Source organism: Scyliorhinus canicula, chromosome 10 (assembly GCF_902713615.1).
Source record: "Scyliorhinus canicula chromosome 10, sScyCan1.1, whole genome shotgun sequence".
NCBI lineage: Eukaryota > Metazoa > Chordata > Chondrichthyes > Carcharhiniformes > Scyliorhinidae > Scyliorhinus > Scyliorhinus canicula.
Genome location: NC_052155.1, coordinates 182928146 through 182950595, shown reverse-complemented (window position 1 = coordinate 182950595; position 22450 = coordinate 182928146). Strand labels below are relative to the sequence as shown.

Below are 22450 nucleotides of genomic sequence, written 5' to 3'. Positions count from 1 at the left end.
ATTTAAACGTTACTTCCCCGTGGGCTGGCTATGACGAAACAGGGCAATTAACCCCAATTAATTGAGGGGAAAAAAATACTCGCTATTAAAATTATTATTAAAAATGACTCCATCCCCCCATGATGTAATGGATAAGCAAGAGACAACGCAACGGAAATAATCTTCACAGAGCAGTGCCAGTTTCTTAATGAGTTGTGAGTTTTTCAGAGTTGTTAGTTTTTCAGTAATATTCTATGTTTGTTCTTTCCCACAAACTTCAACAGTGATTTCACAGGCTTTGAGAGGCTTTGAACAACATATTCTGGATATCATGTTTGCTTCCAACCTTTTAAACCAGTCAGCTACCCATCCCTGTTATTAGATTTGCAGAATTATGGAACAGATAATATTAAATACTAAGGATCTCCTGCTGGTATTCACGAGTTTATTAAGGTGTAAAGACATTTCTAATCTGTTTTAGATTTTTAACTTCAAAAATAAACACTCCTTTAAACTGAATTTCACACCAAAATTGTATATCCCATCAGTTCCCAGGCAGCTGAAACTCTAGATCTATTTGTACAAACGTTGCTGCCTGAGGGAGATAATCTTGTGCTATGCTTGGATACACTGAGTAGATATTGGAACAAACAGATGCACAGACATACGAGCCAGGGAGAAAAGGCAAAGTTGGAATACACTGCCACCCAGTGCAGTAACCAGTAACTGTGTAGAAATGGACAGTGCAATGGTCAGCACGCTACAATTTATACTCTGGAACCCCAGGTTCAAATCCAGGGAACTCTATCCAGGGGGACTGCAATTGAGACTGGCACTCCAGTGCAGCACTACAGGAGCGCTACACAGTCAGAGATGCCATCTCCCAGATAAGATGGAGGTATATCACCAAGGCCCCCTAACAGCTGGATGTAAAAGATGCCCTGGCACTACTAGTGAAGTCGCCATAGTCCCAGGTGACCATAGGCTGCTTTGCTTGTGGTGTATGCACACCCACAGCAGTGTTAAGGAGGGAATTCAAGGATTTTGACCCAGTGATAGTGAAGAAACGGTGATATATTTCCAAGTCAGGGTGGTGTGTGACTTGCAGGAGGAGAACCATGCAGGCGGCAGGGTAGCACAGTGCTTAGCACTGTTGTTTCACAGCTGCAGGGTCCCAGGTTCGATTCCCTGCTTGGGTCACTGTGTGCGTGGGTTTCCTCCGGGTGCTCCGGTTTCCTCCCACAAGTCTCGAAAGGTGTGCTTGTTGGGTGAATTGGACATTCTGAATTCTCCCTCCGTGTACCTGAACAGGCGCCGGAGTGTGGCAACTAGGGGATTTTCACAGTAATTTCATTGTTAAGCTTACTTGTGACAATAATAAAGATTATTAACTGACTGGTGGTGATTTAACCTGAGGGTCACCACACCTCAGGCGAGGGGCAAAGTTGAGAAGGCCTAGAAGAATTAGTTAATAACCTCAGCCGGCACGGGAATCGAACCCGCGCTGTCGGTCACACTCTGAATCAGGAAACTGCTGTCCAGCCAACTGAGCCAAACCGGGTGGGGCACGTGGGACCAGGGACGTAAGAGGCTGCGTCTGAGACAAAGAGTTACCCTGCCCAATTTTAACCCCAGCTTGTGCAAAACTTAACCCTTTAGTTATAAAACATCAGATATAAAACCCCACCACATGCACGTTCCCCCTCCAAGTCACACGCCACCCTGACTTGGAAATATATCACCGTTCCTTCAATGCCGCTTCAAAATCCTGGAACTCCCTCCCTAACAGCTCTGTGGGTGTACCTACACCTCAGCGACTGCAACGGTTCAAGAAGGCGGCTCACCCACCACCTTCTCAAGGGTAATTAGGGACGGGCAATAAAAATGCAGGCCTAGCCAGCGTTTTTTATTATCGCAAAAGAATAGAAAAAGGTAGTTGCACACTTCAATTCACTAACTGAGTGTCACCAGCAAACGATAGCATACTTTGATGTCACAGTTTCTGATGAGAAAGAAAATATATAAACAAACAAACTGTTCGGGGAAAGCCCACCCAACTAAAATATTTCCCCAAACCGGTTCTATTCTGTTTGCCCCTCCAAGTTGCCAATTGCCTCCCTGTCCGACATCTGCTGGGTTTTGCTTCTTTTGTGCGGTGTTGAACGTTAAGTGGTTTCTGAATCACATTTCACAATCAGATGATTAATGCTGTCTTGTAACATTGTGTTCTGAGTGCTGTCAATGTCATTTCCAGGACAGCTGCCTGAGACAGCTGAAGGACGAGGCTGCAGATGACATTCTGGCCCAGAGCTATTCCTGGATGAAGAGAGCGGGCAACTACACCTGTGTCCTCAATACGGATTTTCGCAGAATCATCTCGTTTGTCCTTCGAGACCACTGTTCCTGATCTGGGCTGTTTGGTAGGATTCCGGTGGGCACCTGGGAGGTTCTGCTGTAAATGGGTCAGGGGCGGCACGGTGCCACAGTGGTTAGCGCTGCTGCCTCATCGTGCCAGGAGGCTGGGTTCAATTCCAGCCTCGGGTGACTGTGTGGAGTTCTCCCCGTTCCTGCATGGGTTTCCTCCGGTTCCTCCGATTTCTACCCACAGTCCAAAGATGTGCAGGGTGGGTGGATTGGCCGTGCTAAATTGCCCCTTTGTGTCCAAAGGTTAGGTAGGGTTACGGGGATAGAGCCTAGGCCGGCGCAGATGCGATGGGCCGAATGGTCCCCTTCTGCTCTGTAGAGATGCTGTACAGTAGATGATGAGTGCAGTTTGGGATTTCTCCTCTGCCTCTGATATATGCATGCTTTAGAAGGGGATCACACCATTTTAAAACTTGGTCACATCTGGCACAACTGCTCCCATGACTCATAGTTGACATTAAAACTCCTAAGGAAACTCTCAGAGTTGCCTTTCACTGACCAGACTTGAGCTCTTGTGTTGAAGATTCATTTTGGTAAGTGAGCGCCAGGAATTTTGGCTACATGACCAGCCCATCTCAGTTGCGACAGACTGAATATGGTGTGGAATGCCAGCTCGGATGAGCACTGCAGTGTATGTTGTGCTGTCCTTCCATCTGATCTTCGGCAGCTTCTGAAAGCAGCTGGGATGAAAGTGGCTGAGTTTCCCGGCATGAAGCTGGCATACAGTCAAAGTCTGGCATGTGTAGGGGGCTGAGTGGGCAGCAGAACCTCTCTACAGACCTTCAGCCGGATGGGAAGTTTTACTCCCCCGCGTTCTCTGGCAGATGTTTGAAATCAGCCGAGGGTTACACTCACTTTGGCAATTCTTGCGTGTGTCCATCCACCCATGCAGACAGCTGGAGGGAGGTCTGCTGTGGAGACGCAAATCACACAGCTCAGAAGGAGATCATTCAACACATCATCACTGTGTCGCTTCTTTGAAAAAAAAAACTCTTCCATTAGAAGATGAGAAATAGGAACTGGAATAAGTCGTAGCAGCCCCAAGAGGTTGCTCCAATTCAATAAGATTATGGCTGCTCTTTATAATAATAATCTTTATTAGTGTCACAAGTAGGCTTACATTAACACTGCAATGATGTTACTGTGAAAATTCTCCAGTCACCACATTCCGGCGCCTGTTCAGGGTACACAGAGGGAGAATTCAGAATGTTCAATTCACCTAACAGCACGTCTTGCGGGACTTGTGGGAGGAAACCGGAACACCCGGAGGAAACCCACGCAGATATGAGGAGAACGTGCAGACACCACACAGACAGTGACCCAAGCCGGGAATCGAACCTGGGACCCTGGCGCTGTTATGCAACTGTGCTACCCAATGTGCTACTGAGCCGCCTGACCTTAATTCCAGTTTCTTGCCTGGCTCCTGTATCCCGTGATTCAGCTGAAGGCCCGATCCACTTCCCCACAGGCCTGCATTCAAGTATTTACCAAATTTCCTCCAGCAAGATGCCATCGGATCTGCTTCCACCGCCTTTCCAATCAGCCTATTTCGGATCATAACAATTCGGCATGAGTTCTTTATCCAATTTCATTAAATATGGTCACCAACCTTTCCTCCCAGCTTCTCTGCATTTCCTCTGGCATAATTTTGAACACCTCTATTTAAAGGTCCCTTTAACCTTCCCCGCTCCGAGGAGAATGCCCCATCTGTTCACATGGCTGAAGCAACCCGAACGTCACTTTGCACACTGAACAATCTGAGCAGTTCTTCCCTTTGCCACAACCTCACGCCTCCATCTTTCATGTCCGTTTGCTCTGAATTACCGTCAATCACGGCACAACACGGTAATGCGCGAAACTTCTGCATAGCACATCAACATTGTCCGAAAATGAACACAAGGTGGAGCAACGAGCACGCTTTCAGAATCATTTGGGATGCAGTTGTGAGGTTTCCCCCATTTCCATCCTCGTCCGGTCTTCGCCAGTCCCGGTTCCCTTGTGCCCCGGTTTGCTTGGTCCTCCCCTATCCGGTGTATGGCCCGAGGAAATATTCCCATGCACGAGGGAGCTGGACAGTTCTGGATTCGGGCAGAGTTGAATAGATCAGCGCTCCTCAAACGTTTCCCCTTTCGCAGTGGTCAGAATTTAGGCCAAGCTCCACGGCCGCCAGGACTGCCCCGGAGCTCGCCACCCCAACAATCTTACCCCATTGGGGGTCTCGAGCCACAGTTTGGAAACCCTTGAAATAGATGGCAAGAGTCATTATTGATCATGCTTACTTTGTGCGATATCCTGAAAGGGGGGGGGGGGAGGTGGGGGACAGAGAAGCAATTTTCCAGGGTTTTCCCCGCCCCCCTCCACTTTTCCCCCCCCCCCTGATTTTTCCCTTCTTCTGGAAGACAACATGTGTGTCAGGGAGGGGAAGCAGTGGGGATGTCAGGGACAGAAGCGTTAGTTATAGGGAGTGTTTCTCGGCAGAATTCCGGCCATGATGTTTAGTCAGCCGGATTCGGTTGGTAGTATTGGCGCCTCGTGGTCAGATGTCTCTCCTGCGCTGGAGCACATAAAACCCGGCTTGACGCACTGAGAGAGTGCTGCAGTGCTGGAGGTGCCATAGAACATTACAGCGCAGTACCTTTAGATGTTCATCCAAGGTCTCACCTGCCTACTCAGGTGAGTGTAAAAGATCTGATAGCGCAATATGGAAGAAGTGTAGGGGAGATACCTCCTGCCCAATATTCATCCCTCAGACCAACATCACAAAAAAAACTAATAATCTGATCATTATATTCCTGTTTGTGGGAGCTTGCTGTGCACAAATTAGCTACTTCCTTTCCGACATTACAACAGTAACTACCCTTCAAAAATAATTCATTGAATGGAAAGCACTATTTTGCGATGTCCGGGGGTCACGAAAACTGTTGTATACACAAGTCTTTTCTTATGATACTCCAGCCAACTTGGCGTGGTGCAGCACGGGTTCGATGAACCAACTTATTCCCCCCCCCCCCCCCAACCAATTAACATCCTTTGTGTATGCTGCTCACTCCAGTTCCCTCACTGATTCCCTTCCCCTCCCCGTTGCAATAGAACATAGAACATAGAACAGTACAGCACAGAACAGGCCCTTCGGCCCTCGATGTTGTGCCGAGCAATGGTGAGATTCGCTGTGCATAGCATTTGGTCAGCTAGCCGTTTTAAAGTGGTGTTTTTCCACCTGATTCTAGTCGGATTTCAACCCACTCTTCGAGTAATGTCAAGTCGAGAGTTAGGAGCGCAGACAGTCCCCAGACTGGTTGAGTCATGCAAAACTCAGAAGAGAATGCAAGGGCGTAGATTCACCCACTTGTTCATCAGATGCAATAAGACATAAACATGCATTTAGGTAGCACCTCTTAGAAAAAATGTGCTATTTCACGGGACGTGGGCGCCACCGGCAAACCAGCATTTGTTTGTTGCCCATCCTTAATCGCCTTGATGCTGGACACATTGGCTTGGGAGCGAGCACACTGCTGGCGATCAATTCGCTTGTCGCCGGATTTGAAGGGTGGTCCGGCTGCTGATACTTCTCCAGTGTTTGGACAACCTACATCATACTCTGAGAGTATGGGTCTCATGTGCTGCCCCTCGCACTTGGCCACGAATGGCCTCAGACCGTGAACCCCGGACAACGGCATCACGCCGCAGAATAGGCAGCAATTCCGCAAACTCTTTCTGAAGGATGCAGAGCAGGGTTATCGGGTACGAGCTGCCAGGCAGCTCGCTTGCAAAAGTGAATGATCAACGGCATCACCTTCATATCATCCCCTCGCCAACCCCCCCTGCCCCCAGGCAGCCCAACCCTACTCTCTGAAGGCTCAAACTGGCAGCATCCAATATTTTTCTTTGAGATGAAAAAAAAAACGGACCACGCTCAATAAATCTTTCATCTCCTTTTTCCACAAACCCTTTTGCGTTAATTTCTGACATTAATCGCCTCAATAGATCACGCAGATCCACACGGCGCTCGTAATTAATAATTCCGTGCAGCAGTTAACTCTGCAGCCTTGCCGAATGCAACAATGTAAAGCTGTATCATCAACTCTTTCCACTGGCTTTGCCGATAAATATTTAATCTCATTGACAGCACAAGCAGCATGCTTGAGGGTCTTCTGACTTATTAGGGGCATGTGGCTCACAGTGAAAAATGATCATGTAGAATTATCACAAATTTATATTGGATTGTTTGCTTTGTGCATAATCAAAGTCGCCAAGAGCAACAAGCAGTGTGTAAGGTGTGTAGAATACATAATTCTCCAAGGATTCTCCTGAAGCAATAAGTATCAGATCTGAGGTACTCTTCCTCAAACCAAACCTTCACTTCGTTGAAAGAATGATTCTGTACATGTTCTCCTGCACCAATATATTTTAACCCGCCAGTCTTTATTCCTGCGCTCCCTCGGGTTGGCAACCTTGCAGGTTTCCTCTGAAGTCTCCCTGAATTGGCAATGTTAGGTGGATTGGGCAGGCTCAATTTCCCCTTCGTGTCCACAGATTTGCAGCTTAGCTGGAGTTCTGGCGATAGGGCGGGGTAGTGGGCCTAGATAGTGTGCTCTTTCGGAGGGTCGGTGCAGACTCGATGGGCCGAATGGCCTCCTTGTGCACGGTAGGGATTCTACGAATTGAATTGATGCCCAGGACGACAGGAAGCCTGTTTCCTGTGGTGTTCCACAGCGATCAGTGCTGGGTCCCTGCCACGGTAGCACGGTGGTTCGCACTGTTGCTTCACCGCGCCAGGGACCCAGGTTTGATTCCCGGCCTGGGTCACTGCCTGTGTGGGGTCTGCACGTTCTCTGTGTGGGTTTCCTCCCATAAGTCCCGAAAGACGTGCTTGTTAGGTGAACTGGACATTCTGAATTCTCCCTCAGTGTACCCGAACAGGCGCCGGAATGTGGCGACTAGGGGCTTTTCACAGTAACTTCATTGCAGTGATAATATAAGCCTACTTGTGACACTAATAAAGATTATCATTCGATTTGTAGTGTACATTACTGATCTTGATGGGAATGTGGGTGATATGATCAGTAAATTCACAGTTGGTGGTGTGGCAAATAGCGAGGAGGAAAGCCTGAGATTACACGGCGATATAGACGAGCTGGTCAGATGGGCAAAACAATGGCAAATGGAATTGAACCTTGAAATTGTGAGGTGGTGCATTTCGGAGGACTAACAAGACAAAGAAATACACAATGAACGGGAGGATGCTCGGAAGTACAGAGGATCAGAGGGACCTTGAGGAACATGTCCATAGATCCCTGAAGACAGCAGGACAGGTAGATAAGGTGGCTAAGAAGGCGTATGGGATACTTGCCTTTATTAGCCGAGGAATTGAATATAGAACATAGAACATCGAACAGTACAGCACAGAACAGGCCCTTCGGCCCTCGATGTTGTGCCGAGCAATGATCACCCTACTCAAACCCACGAATATCAGAACAGGGAGGTTATGATGGAGCTGTATAAAATGCTGTTTCGGCCACAGCTAGAGTACTGTGTGCAGTGCTGATCACCACACTCTAAGAAGGAAGTGATTGCGCTAGAGAGAGTGCAGAGGAGATTCACCAGGATGTTTCCTGGGCTGGAGCATTTCAGCTATCAAGAGAGGCTGGTTAGGCTGGGGTTGTTCTCCTTCGAGCAGAGAACACTGAGGAGGCATTTATTAACCATCCCTGAGGGCCTTTGAAAGTCAACCGCATTGCCCTGGATAATAAATAAATAATCTTTATTGTCACAAGTAGGCTTACATTAACACTGCAATTAAGTTACTGTGATAATCCCCTCGTCGCCACATTCCGGCACCTGTTCGGGTACACAGAGGGAGAATTCAGAATGTCCGGCTCATCTCACAGCACGTCTTTCAGGACTTGTGGGAGGAAACCGGAGCACCCGGAGGAATCCACGCAGACACGGGGAGAACGTGCAGACTCCACACAGACAGTGACCCAAGCCGGGAATCGAACCTGGGATCCTGCTGCTGTGAAGCAACAGTGCTGACCACTGTGCTACCGTGATTGAGGTGTATAAAATTATGAGGGACATAGATAGGGTAGATAGGAAGAAAACATTTCCCCTTAGTTGAGGAGTCATTAACCATGGGGCAAAGATTTAAGGTAAGAAGGAGATTTAGATGGAATTTGAGGGAAAACATTTTCACCCAGCGGGTGATGGGAATCTGGAACTCGCTGCCTGAAAGGGTGATAGAGACGGGAACCCTCACAACATTTAAGAAGCATTTAGATGAGCACTTGAAACGCCACAGCGCACAAGGTTACTGGCCAAGTCCTGGTAAATGGGACGAGAATAGATAGGTGCTTGTTGGCTGGTGCGGACAGGATGGGCCTCTGTGCTGTCGAACTCTATGACTCCTTTAGTACGGGCACTGTGCGTATCTATGTGACATGCTCCATTTTGTGGAGTGGGAGTTGAAGGCAGATTGTTTTGACTGCTGCCTCCTGAGCCACAGATGAGCGTTAAGAAGCTTCTTCAGGCAAATGCTAGAGCAACTAACCAGGCTCTCAGGGTGTAACCTCAGATCTAATCGGATTACTACGAGTGTCTGCCATTTGTTGCTCCTCAAAGCCCACCATTTCCTGTTTTCGTCAAGAAGGAAAACAAGAGAGAAATGTTTTTTTTTAAAATTCCATATTACATCTGAAGGCGCACTTCCTCTGATCGTGCCCACGACGGTATTTGTGCAAAGGGTGAGTAAGACAGTGTGCGTGAAGAGAAATTAAAAACAGCTTGCATTTAAAGGTGCCATGAAAAACATGCAACAAAAACTTTCCAAGGCATTTTACTGAAGCATTACCAGACTAAATCTGAGGGGAGGCAGCGGCATTAGTGGTGTTGTTGCTGGACGCGCAATCCAGGGACCCAGGGTATTGGTTTGAATCCCACCATGGCAGATGGTAAAATCTGAATCCCATAACAATCTGGAACTAACGGTGACCGTGAAACCATTGTCGATTGTCGTAAAAAGCCAATGAGGGAAATATACCATCCTTACCTGGTCAGGCCTGCATGTGACTCCTGACGCACGGCGATGTGGCTGCCTCTTAAACACCGTCACTCAGCAGCACATGTCACTCTGGTAAAAGGGCAATTAGGGATGGGCAATAGAGGGTGGCCCAGCCAGCGACACGACACCCACATCCAACGAAAAAAAGAGAGAGACAAAGTGGCCACATCAGGGCAGGGTGATCGAGATAGTTCTTAAGGGAGAACCATTTTCAAGGGAGAGGACAAGAGGTTAAACTAAAGAGGGAGTTCCAGAGGTCTGGGTCCAGGCAGCTTCACCAACGGTACAGTGCGAGTAAAATCGGGTCTGTACGGTAGCATTGTGGATAGCACAATTGCTTCACAGTTCCAGGGTCCCTGGTTCGATTCCCGGCTTGGGTCACTGTCTGTGCGGAGTCTGCACATCCTCCCCGTGTGTGCGTGGGTTTCCTCCGGGTGCTCCGGTTTCCTCCCACAGTCCAAAGATGTGCAGGCTAGGTGGATTGGCCATGCTAAATTGCCCTTAGTGTCCAAAATTGTCCCTAGTGTTGGGTGGGGTTACTGGGTTATGGGGATAGGGTGGAGGTGTTGACCTTGGCTAGGGTGCTCTTTCCAAGAGCCGGTGCAGACTCGATGGGCCGAATGGCCTCCTTCTGCACTGTAAATTCGATGTAACGGAGGCAAGAACTGGAGGAGTGCACAGAGATCTCGGAGGGTTTGAGATCATGGATGGAGCGAGGGGGTGGGGAGGGGGGGGGTGTGAGGCCATGGTGGGGGGGGGGGGGGGATATGGAAACAAGGGGGTGAGAATTTTAAAATCGAGGTCTTGCTTGACCAGGAGCCAGGTCAACGACACCCAAACACTACAGCTCCCTGCGGTAAAAACTCTGCTTTAAAGATCCAACTCCGACCAGCTGTCGGTCACCGATCCTTATGTGACTAGTTCTGTTTGTTAATGCCCGTGAAGCACCTGTGGGTGTTTCACCAAGTTAAAAGCAAACAAGCTGATGTAACTAGGTACTTAGCAGCGAGGGAAACTTTCGAGCAGGAGTAAACTGAAACCTTCCTCTACCTGCAGACTGTTAAAAGCCGTTCAGGACCGTTTACAAGGTACAAAAAAGCCAGGTGACCAGCAACAATCATTACTCTATTTGCCAACCTCACACAAACCTGAATCCGTTTCCCGTTCAGTTTCGAAAAGCAGAATGAAAATACAGCACTCCCTCATCTGGGCCAACGTTTATATTTTTGGCCGACCAAGCTCGAGGATTTTGGGGTGGGTGGGTGGGGTTGGCGGAAGGCCTGCATCTGCTCCTACTTCTTACCTGTTTACACACAATGAGACTTGGCTGATGCTTCGAGACTGCTGAACAGGTTTTGCCACATCAAGGGGAAACTGGTTTCAACTGGAAACCTATAACCGAGCTTTGTGACTGCTCTGTGTAACGATGATGCTGTGCAGGGTAGATAATCAACGTGCACCTCTTCTTTACTAAGCCACATGAAAGGCCCCATTCTAAGGCCAATATTATTGACTTATTGTGTGGTGCAAAAAGGAGATTTAATCTAGGGTTGCAGCTGTAATCCAACAGTGACAACTGAAGGAACAATTAGATTTGCCCCGTTGATACCATCACCTATTTAACGGCAATTGGTTTTTAAACTACATCTTAAAGAAAAACCTGCTAACTCCTTTTGTGGTCACGCAGCTTTACGCCGCCATCGATATCAGTGGCACAATGAGTGGTACACTCACCTCAAGGTCATGGGTTCAAGTCCCACTCCAGAGGTTAGAGCACAGAAGTCCAGGCCGACACTTCCAGTGCGGTATTGAGGGAGTGCTGCACTGTCAAAGGTGCTGCACTTTCAGATGAGATGTTAAAGTGAAGCCCCATCTTGCTGCTTAGGTGAACGCAAGAATCCCATGGCGCTATTGACAGAACAAGGGAGTTCCCTCACGTCCTAGCCAACATTTATCCTTCAACTAAGATTTGCAAAAAGAATTACCTGGTTATTATCACATTGCTATTGTGGGAGCTTGCTGTGCACAAATTAGCTCCCATATTTCCTGTGTTACAACAGTGACTAGACTTTTAAAAAAAATGTACTTCACCGGTTGTGAAACGGATTATTAATATGCCCCGAGTTTGTGAAAGCTGCTTTATAAATGCAACACCCACACATATCCCTACGTTTAAAGCCGCAATTCATTTTCTGAGGTTTGGTTCCACTGCATTGCTGGGTCACACTCCAGTACGTAACTCGATTTCTCTTTTCTCAAGTCTAAGCACAGCTACTTTGTGCAAGCAGGTTATTCAACTGGAGGAAGTATCACAGTCAAACTCAGTTGTATCCTTATTCACTATCCACAAACAGACCCTCTTCTGAGAAAGAGAATTAGGTGCTAGATTATGATCGGGAGAGGAAATCCTGGCCTACTCCCTGACTCAGGGGCACAAAGAGCAATGGCAAAGTCTCTGTAGGGAATCTGGCTTCATGACTAGCTCAGAATGGAGCAAAACGATCAAAGCTGGAACCTTTTCTGATCTGCTATGTCTCTACCACTATGAAGTGCTTTGAGAGGTTGGTCATGAGGCACATCAACTCCATACTCCCAGAATGCCTTGATCCACTGCAATTCGCATACCGCCGCAACCGGTCCACAGCAGGCGCCATCTCCCTGGCTCATCCCTGGATCATCTTGACAACAAGGACTCCTACATCAGACTCCTATTCATTGACTACAACTCTGCCTTCAACACCATAATCCCAGACAAGCTCATATCAAAGCTCCAAAACCTAGGACTTGGCTCCTCCCTCTGCAACTGGATCCTCGACTTCCTGACCCATAGACCACAATCAGTAAGGATAAACAACCGAGGCCCCGTACTTAGCCTGCTACTATACTCCCTGTACACACACGCCTGTGTGGCAAAATTTGGCTCCAACTTCATCTACAAGTTTGCTGATGACATGACCATAGTGGGTCGGATCTTGAACAATGATGAGTCCGAGTACAGGAGGGAGATAGAGAACCTAGTGGCATGGCGCAATGACAACAATCTCTCCCTCAATGTCAGCAAAACTGAGGAGCTAGTCACTGATTTCAGGAAGCAAAGTATTGAATACACCCCTGTCTACATCAATGGTGTCGAGGTGGAAGATGGTTGACAGCTTCAAATTCCTTGGTGTGCACATCTCCAACAATCTGTCCTGATCTACCACATCGACAAGACGACCAAGAAAATACAACAGCGCCTCTACTTCTTCAGGAAACTAAGAAAATTCGGCATGTCCACATTGACTCTCACCAATTTTTACAGATGCACCATAGAAAGCATCCTATCCGGCTGCATCACAGCCTGGTTTGGCAACTCCTCCGCCCAAGACCGCAAGAAACTACAGAGAGTTATGAACGCAGTCCAGTCCATCACGCAAACCCGCCTCCCATCCATGTGCTCTGTGGATACCTTCCGCTCCCTTGGGAATGCGGGCAGCATAATCAAAGACCCCTCCCACCCGGATTATTTTCTCTTCCAACTTCTTCCATCGGGCAAGAAATAAGAACGTCTGAGAACTCACACAAACAAATTCAAAAACAGCTTCTTCCCCGCTGTTACCAGACTCCTGAATGACCCTCTCCGCGCATCTTCTCTACTGAGTAGCATGCTTCACACGATATGTGTGTCGATGTACTTACATTGTGTATCTATCATATGTCCTATGTTTTCCATGTATGGATCGATCTGTCTGGACTGCACGCAGAAGAATACTTTTCACTGAACCTCGGTACACGTCAGAATAAACTCAAATCCAATTCAATTCAGCTACTCTCTTCAAAAGTATTGCTGAGCAATTGGGAGGACATTAATCGAGCGAGACACATTTTTCTCCCATTCGTCATGTTCTAACCCACTGGACGAAGATTGGGCTGGATCTTGCTGGAAAAGCAACAAGATATTCTGTGAAAATTGGACACAGAGTTCAGGGAAGGAAGAAGAAAGTTGAGTTGCAAATCTGGTCAATTCACATTGCTTGCTTCTCACAAATTGCATTTGATCCTTACCCACCGGTTATTTTTAAGAACTTGTTGGATTTGTACACTAATTGCACATTAAACACACTGCAGCAAGATTCCGCCTAAATAGTGCAGACGCCATTTTAACAATGTGATCATTGTTAATGCAATGCCGAGCAAACTCTCTGGGAAAGAATGAGAACAATTCAAACTGTTCAATCTCATTGCTGTGTGTTTAAAACTCATTCGCGATTTCAAACCTCAACAATTTCCTTTACCTATTCCCCTCTCTGTCTTAATTCAGTGTTTAGTTTTCTCTTTATCTCGCCTCCCATATTGCATTTAGATTCCAATTCGCACCATTTTTTTCTCGGTTATTTCTTTCACAATCCTCAAATTGCACTGGGTAATGAGATGAGAGCATTGATTTAATTTCTTACTGGGGTTCCGGGTCAGTCTTTTACCCCCCTCGCTGCCCTGTTATCAGTCCAAACTCCAAATGGTGGCGCAAATGCTAATCATCCTGAAAATTGAGGGGAATGGTGTAAGTGGCACAGTGGCAGCCATGTGGACCATCCAGAAGATGCACTGCAGCAACACCAAACCTCCTTCGACAGTACCCTCCAAACCCACAATCTCTACCGTCCAGAAGGACAAGGGCAGCAGAAGCATAGGAACACCACCACCTGCACGCCCCCCTCCGAGCCGCACACCACCCGGACTTGGAAATGTATCGGCCAAGACTTCACTTTCCTCCCACAAGTCCCGAAAGACGTGCTTAGAACATTCTGAATTCTCCCTCAGTGTACCCAAACAGGCGCTGGAGTGTGGCGACTAGGGGATTTTCACAGTAACTTCATTGCAGTGTTAATATAAGCCTACTTGTGACAATAAAGATTATTATTATTATATCTGAATCCTCCTCCAGCCCGACAACCCTCCAAGATCACCGTGCTCCTCCAAGACTTCTTGAGATTTCCCGATCGCCTCTACACCCTTCGTGGTCCAGCTGCCTAGGCCACAAGCTCTGGAATCCACTCCCCCCCCCCCCCCCCCCCCCCCCCCCCCCCATCCCCTGCCCAACCAAGTCTTTACAACTCTCTTTCCTTTAAACCGCTCCTTAAAACTTTACCTCTTTGACCACTTGGTCACCTGCCTTGACATCTCAAGGTGGCCGCAGTGAATGATTCTGGGGCCTGATGTGTTAGGCAGGCTGGGTCGACGTGGACTGCACTTGATACAGTGTAGCAAGAGACAGACCTCTAACACTGGAGAAGATCCAACACGATTTTATTTCACACATTAACTAATATAGATGTTCAGCTGTGGGTTGACACTATACTGAATTGACTGGAGACCTAGTACTAGCCTGACCAGACTTACTAGCTACCGCATGGTGTTTGCATTGGCTATGCTCATGGACTCTGACTGTCTCGGTGGCTGGGTCCCGAGAGAGCGGGAAACCTAGTGCCCTCTGGCTTTATAGTGGTAGTGTCCTGTCTGGTGATTGGCTGCTCTGTTCTGTGTGCTTACTGGTCATCCTGTGTGTCAATCACTGCCTGTCTGCACTCCATCATATACATAGGTGTATATTATGACAGGGCATTTTTTTCCTACATTAACAATCGCTGCCGTAGTGCGCCCCAGATTCTGCTCTCGAGCGCGCAGATCTATCCTGTACACACTCGGGAGCCATCCACCCGCGTCAGCTTTGCTGTGCTTTTTTCCAGAGGGCTGGAGGGGGATTTACAAAAGGAGATAACAGAGGAAGGAAGGCCATGGATGGATCAGAACATAAAAGAGGAGGATGTTTAATTGTTGGGTCAGGAGCCCAAGTAGGTCAGCGAGCACAGTATAGTTGATGGGAGGGGGAGGGGGGGGGGGGGGGTGTTAGAGAGAGGTCTTTCCTCTCCTCAGCATCCACCCATGCATTTTGAGTCAAATATATTTCATGTATAATCAATGAGGGTCATCCAGCAAGCATAGGTGGTGACATTTTAAGAGGCTCTCTCAGCCAGCGGATGCCAGCATTTCGCCTATTCAAATTTCAATTGGACTTCCCCAGCAGATTTTGTATTGGCTTCAACGCTGCACTTAACGTCCCAGCGAGAAACCACTTCAAATCACTTCAGGTGGGAGATAATCTAATTTACAACTGGCAAGGCCGCAGGCTGGCACTGCACTCTGCAGCCTTGACACGCAATACATCTCGAGTCTTCATTGATCTACTCTGCTGATGGCCCATTCTCTCCCAGGTTCAAAGAAGCTGTTTAGGGGGTATAAATGTCTTTTTTTAACCACACTGCCGTTACTAAAAGGACCTTTAATGTCAGCTTCGTACAGCCTTCATACAAGATTAAGCCCACACTAATGTTACAACTGCAGTCCTATCCCAGTCACAGCTATAATGAAAAAAGACTTGACTTGTAACCTAAAGAAAACTTCCATACCATTGTATTACTTATATAGAATTTTTTATCTTTTTTAATTTAGAGGACCCAATTATTTTTTTTCCCCCAATTGAAGGGCAATTTAGCGTGGCCAATCCACCTAACCGTCACATCTTTTGGGTTATGAGGGCGAAACCCACGCAGACACGGGGGTAATGTGCAAACTCCACACGGATATTTATAGCGCAAAAGACAATAATTTCACCAATCCCTGTATTAGCACAGGGTTGCTTTTAAAAAAAGATTTTCAGCGATGTGTTGCCCATTCCTAATTGCCCTTGAACTGAGTGGCTCGTTAATCCACATAACAAGGGAAAATGTGAAGTTCTGCACTTTGGGAGGAAGAATAAAGGAGCTGAATATTATTTAAATGGAGAGAGATGGCAGAAAGCCGCAGCTTTCGGGTTTGGGGGCCCTCGTGCATAAATCCCAAAAAGCTCACATGCAAGTTCAGCAGGTAAGTGGGAAGGCAAATGAAATGTCGGCCTTTATTTCAAAGGTAATAGAATATAAAAATAGGAAATGTTGCTAAAACTCCACAAGGCACTAGTCATACCACACTTGGAATACTGTGAACAGTTCCGCTTGTCTAAGGAAAGATACATAGAATCCCAAACTGCAGAAGAAGGCCATTCGGCCTATTGAGTCTGCACCAATTCTGAAAGGGCACACTACTAAGCCCACCCCCCCCCCACCCCACCCTTTCCTCATAACCCCGTAGTCCCACCAAGCCCGCAGATCTTTGGACACTAAGGGGCAATTTAACATGACCAATCCCCCTAACCCACACATCTTTGGACTGTGAGAGGAAACCGGAGTACTTGGAGGAAACCCATGCAGACACGGGGAGAACATGCAGACTCCCCACAGATAGTCACCCAAGGCTGGCATCAAAAATCGGGTCACTGGCTCTGTGAGGCAACAGTACTAACCACCGTGCCACCATACCACCCTAGACTGGCATTGGAGGCAGTCCAGAGAAGCTTTACTAGGTTGATCCTGGGTATGGAAGGATTTTTTTTAATGAGGAGCGGTTGAGTCGGTTGGGGCCTGTGCTCACTGGAGTTTAGAAGAATGTGAAGTGACTTTATTGAGGCATCGCGGATTTTCAGAAGCCTGGACAAGATATATGCTGAGAGGTTGTGTCCCCTTGTGGAGAGTCTAGGGCCAGAGGGCACAATCTCAGAGTAAGGAGTTGTCCATTTAAGACAGAGATGAAGAGAAATTTATGTTCTCAGAGTGCAGTGAATCTACAGAATTCTTTACCGCAAAGGGCTGTAGAAACTGGGTCATTAAATATGTTCACGGCCGAAATAGACATATTTTTAATCAGCAAAGGAATCGAGGCAGGAAAGTGAAGTTGAGGATGAGGACAGATCACTCATGAACTCAATGATGGAACAAACCCAATGGGCTGAATGACCTTCTGTCATTACGTCTTCTGGGCTTTGTAATAATTCCAGGGGGAGTGGACTGAAACTTGATTATTTTAAACTGAAAATAAAGCCGCTAGCGCAGCACACAAAACAAATGTCGCGGCCTTTGACTCTGGGTCTGGGAACTACACTTAAAGGTCCCGCTAACGAGCCCCAGCTGGGTGGACCTCCACCCACTCACCACGGGAATTCTACCAAGCTCATGGGGAGATCAATCCCCCTGGCCCTCGTGAGGATTATCACAATATTATGGTCCATTTCAGAGGGTAGTTAAAGAGTCTGGATTCACATGTAGGTCAGACTGGGTAAGAATGGCAGATTTCCTTAATGAACTAGATCGGCTTCTACAGCAATCAATGAAACTATCAGTTGAAGATTTTATTTATTGAATTTAAATTTCACCAGCTGCCCTGATGGGATTTGAACTCCTGTCTCCAGATCATTAGCCTGGGCTTATGGATTGCAAGTCCAGTGACGTGACAACCATGTCGTCGTCTCTCCCTTCATGTCCCCATCTGCCTGGAGTGACTCTCAAAAATTAATCACCCGGTCCCGTTCGCCGTCACCTCTGTGCAGTTTAAAATCAAAAGACAAAGATCCTTCGGCCCTCACTGCACCCACCCACTGACCTGCCAAACACTCCCCATGCCCCATCCATGCCTCTCTGAGGCCGGATTCGAACCCAGTTCCTTGGTTGCTGTGAGGCACCAGTGAGTCCTGATTGTGACGCCCTGTCGATCATGTTGTTGACTTTTTTTATTGTTGTCTTTTTTCCTGATGGGAGTGTGTGAAATGTAAGCATGATGACCTCTGCCGTTGATACCCTTACCCTGTTATACGGTGTTTATAAGACCATTTGGGGTCAATTCTGGGAAGTGTGATTTGTTGGGTTTTATAATCCTCGTGATTGGAGGAGGGAGTGATTTTTTTCACCCCTGTCTCATTTGTGGGGAGGACGAGTGGAGCTGGGATGGGCTGAAGGGTGGGTGGGGTAGGTTTGGTCCTCGCTGGGATTGAGGATGGACCCCCGATTGGAGCCAATCCGTTTCGGGTTTTTCATTTGGAATTGTACATTCTTTGAATTATGAATCCGTGTTTTCATCCTTCTTTGGCCCAGACACAGTTTATATCCTGGGGAGGACTAGGTTCCTTCTGTCTCTTTCCTGAGGTTGAGTTTTTCCTTCCCTTTGAGTCGCTCTTCGTGTTCCTCCCCGGGGCTATTATGTCGGTCAGGCAGTTGAGGTAGGAGATTGCTCTGGATTATCTTTGTGCGATGGTCATCGCTTTGAGCTCAGCGGCATGTCCCTTCTCTGGGAGTTCTCTCCTTTTCTTCTCTTCATTCGGGTGAGCATTGCGATGGTTTTTATCCTGGTTGCGGGGGGGGGGGGGGGGGGGGGGGGGGGGGATGACGACAATCTGAACATATTGTCACTGTTGTCGGTCCTCTCCTGTCATTGAATTGGATTCTGCCCTGGATCCTTGGTTTGGGGTTTTGTAGCGTTATACAGTATGTCTGTAATCCCTGTAGATCTGGGGAGTTCCATGCATTTTCCTCTGTTTTTGCAAGGATGGGTATACAAATCCATTCATAGAACATAGAACAGTACAGCACAGAACAGGCCCTTCGGCCCTCGATGTTGTGCCGAGCAATGATCACCCTACTCAAACCCACGTATCCACCCTATACCCGTAACCCAACAACCCCACCCTCCCTTAACCTTACTTTTTAGGACACTACGGGCAATTGAGCATGGCCAATCCACCTAACCCGCACATCTTTGGACTGTGGGAGGAAACCGGAGCACCTGGAGGAAACCCACGGCCACACGGGGAGGATGTGCAGACTCCGCACAGACAGTGACCCAGCCGGGAACCGAACCTGGGACCCTGGAGCTGTGAAGCATTTATGCTAACCACCATGCTACCGTGCTGCCCATTCCTTGCTCTTACATTGGTCCAAGTTTGGAATCCGGGAAGAGAGGGCTGTGATGGGAAGCACAAAGGGAATTGGGAGTCCTCATTCACGATTCTTTTAAGGTTAACGTGCAGGTTCAGTCGGCAGTTAGGAAGGCAAATGTAGTGTTAGCATTCATGTTGAGAGGGCTATACAAGACCAGGGATGTACTTCTGAGGCTGTATAAGGCTCTGGTTAGACCCCATTTGGAGGATTGTGAGCAGTTTTGGGCCCTGTATCTAAGGAAGGATGTTCTGGCCTCGGAAAGGGTCCAGAGGAGGTTCACAGGAATGATCCCTGGAGTGAAGAGCTTGTCTTATGAGGAACGGTTGGGGACTTTGGGTCTGTACTTGTTAGAGTTAAAAGGATGATGGGGTGGATCTTCTTGAAACTTACAGGATACTGAGAGACCTGGATAGAGTGGACGTGGAGTAGGAGATACTAGAACCCGAGGCCACAGCCTCAGACTAAAGGTATGATCCTTTAAAACTGAGATGAGGAGGAATTTCTTCAGCCAGAGAGGTGGTGAATCTGTGGAACTCTTTGCCGCAAAAGGCTGTGGAGTCAAGTCACTGAGTGTCTTTAAGACAGATATAGACAGGTTCTTGATTAATAAGTAGATCAGGGGTTATGGGGAGAAGGCAAGAGAATGGGGATGAGAAAAATATCAGCCATGATTGAATGGCGGAGCAGACTCGAGGGACCGAGTGGCCTAACTCTGCTCCTATAGTTTATGGTCTTATGGTAATTGGTGCCATTGGAGCTGCTGAAATTGAGGGGAATGTACGTTGGTGCGCACCCCATCATGGCGTGGGAATCCTATCCTGATCTCCCGTGATTACGGGGCTGTGCGACACGAGAGAGTGCGTGCCATTATGTAACGCAGTCACATTCTCATGGTCTAATTCTGTTTCTCCCTCAATCTCTGGTGGGGCGATGTGGGTATCTAGATCTGTCCAATGATGGTATTGAGCCAATTGTGATGTCCTTCTCCTGTTCCATACTGTGCTCATGTGGGTTAAGTAATTTCTGGGGGTCTTCCCCTCCCTTGCTTTGGGTGCTGCATTGTTTTGTAACTTTATCGCGTTATTTTATAAAATGTAAAATCTCAATAAACATTCTTATTTTGTTTTTTAAATCAACGCCATCGTAACAGATCATCTGGTCGTTACTGCACTGCTGCTTGTGGCAGCTTGCTGTGCTGTATAAATGCAAGTCTTTCTTTTCTTACTTTGATTTCAGAACTGTTGAAGAGTCACATCTGAAAACATCTTTGGTTTCTCAAAAGCTGCTGAATAATTGTCCATTTCAAGCATTTAAAAAAAATCACTACAGTGCACAAGGAGGCCATTCGGCCCATCAAGTCTGCACCGACAATTTGAACGACCACACTACCTAGGCCCAATCCCCCGTCCTATTCTTGCAACAGCACCTTAAGGGGCAATTTATCAGGGTCAATCCACCTAACCTGCACACCTTTGGACTGTGGGAGGAAACTGGAGCACCCAGACGAAACCCACGCAACCACGGGGAGAATGTGCAGACTCCACACAGACAGATTCCCGGGGTCGGAATCGAACCCGCGACCCTGGCGCTGTGAGGCAGCAGTGCTAATCACTGTGCCACCCTTTTTTTTTCCACTTAAAATTTCAAGACTGAAATTGATAGCTCGTTTTTCAAAACATCAATTTAGAGTATCCAATTCTTTTTTTTTCCCAATTAAGGGGTAATTTAGCGCGGCCAATCCACCTACCCTGCAGATCTTTGGGTTGTGGGGGCGAGGCCCACGCAGACATGGGGAGAATGTGCAAACTCCACACGGACAGTGACCCGGGGCCAGGATCGAACCCGGGTCCTCGGCGCAGTGAAGCAGCAGTGCTAACCACTGCGCCACCGTGCCACCCTTGTCGATAATTCAGTTTTTCCCTTGTGGATCGCTGAGTTTTTAACAGATGATCTTGAAGATGCCTGCAGGTCGCACAAACTAAAACAGCCCCTGGGATTTTCAACAGAGCATGTCTGCTGAGGCACCGTGAAGGTTAATCAGGATCCCCACAGGAGGAGGTAATTATTTAACAAATCACAGGCGTCTTTGGCAATTAAGAAATAACAACTCGACATTTAATAAACTGAAATCATGCAAGTCTCACGTAAAGATAAAGTGGATGGTGGAAGGATTTTACACGTGCTACAAATGACAACAATCTTCAGCTTATTTATGAAGGGCAGGTCTCTTCCACATACACGTCTTGCCCCACACGCAAGGAAACTCATAATTCACAATTTATGTGTTATTACTTCCCGAGAGGAGATTAGACGGAACAATATCAACTGTAGATTTTTCCGTTCAATTAAACATTTTTTTAAAAACCCTTTCATTTAAAAATGAAAGCAGATTTTGCAGCAAAGACTGACAGAATTAATTGCCTCCCACACATTCATTTAAAGGGGTGGTATCAAAAGTTCCTCATTTGTTTTTTTTGTTTTATATATCTTTTAAAAATCCTCTGCAAGTGTTTGCAGTGCTCGACGTCCCTTGTGAGGATAAATACTGTCCTCATCCATTCTCTTTCACAGCAATAACACTCCTTTAAAGCGACATTTCCCAGCATAACTGGCTGCTGACAGTTTTACAGACAGTAGCAAGGGGCAGTGATTCTGTTGTCGGTCATTTACGGCTGCTCCAGACCCATCTGTTGTTTCCGCCACCTCCTGCCTCCATCCTCCCCCCCCCCCCCCCCCCCCCCCCCCCCCACAGGTCCTTGAGGGATAGTTCAAGATCTCTACTCCCTCGTGCTACCAGATATCACCCCCTGAAGTTTCAAGCTCTCATTTTTAAGTTGGAGTGTTTGAAAGCGGAACTATTTTTTTTTAAAAAAAGAGGCATTGTTATCCCGGTGTTAACAGCAAAGCAAATAATTCTCTTCCGTGAAGGCAAGTAGGAGGAACCAGGACGAGCCAGTGTTGTCGGGATATCATCTGTCCAGGCTGCCGTTTTTAAGGACGTAAACAGTGATGCACCATCAATTGGACTCGAGTCGTAGTGAAGTTCCAAACAACAGGCTTTAAAACGCTCGATGTGAGCCCGGCAGTGGTCGTGCAGAGAAAGGCCGACTGCCAGCCAACACGAGCTCTTATACCCTGCCTTGTAGGC

At 47.5% G+C, this 22450-nt stretch overlaps 1 protein-coding gene across 6 annotated transcripts in view; it reads right to left on the bottom strand.

The window, feature by feature from the left end:
* The window catches only part of LOC119972818 (myelin basic protein), a 187608-nt gene that overhangs the window by 108829 nt on the left and 56329 nt on the right, over positions 1-22450 (bottom strand). The window contains exon 1 of one of the 6 annotated variants that reach the window (XM_038810261.1): positions 10609-10649. The exons of the other annotated variants lie outside the window; for them this stretch is intronic. The gene's annotated coding sequence lies outside the window, so the exon portion shown is untranslated. Of the gene's footprint in view, positions 1-10608; positions 10650-22450 lie in introns of those variants that run through there. 6 annotated transcript variants of the gene reach the window in all.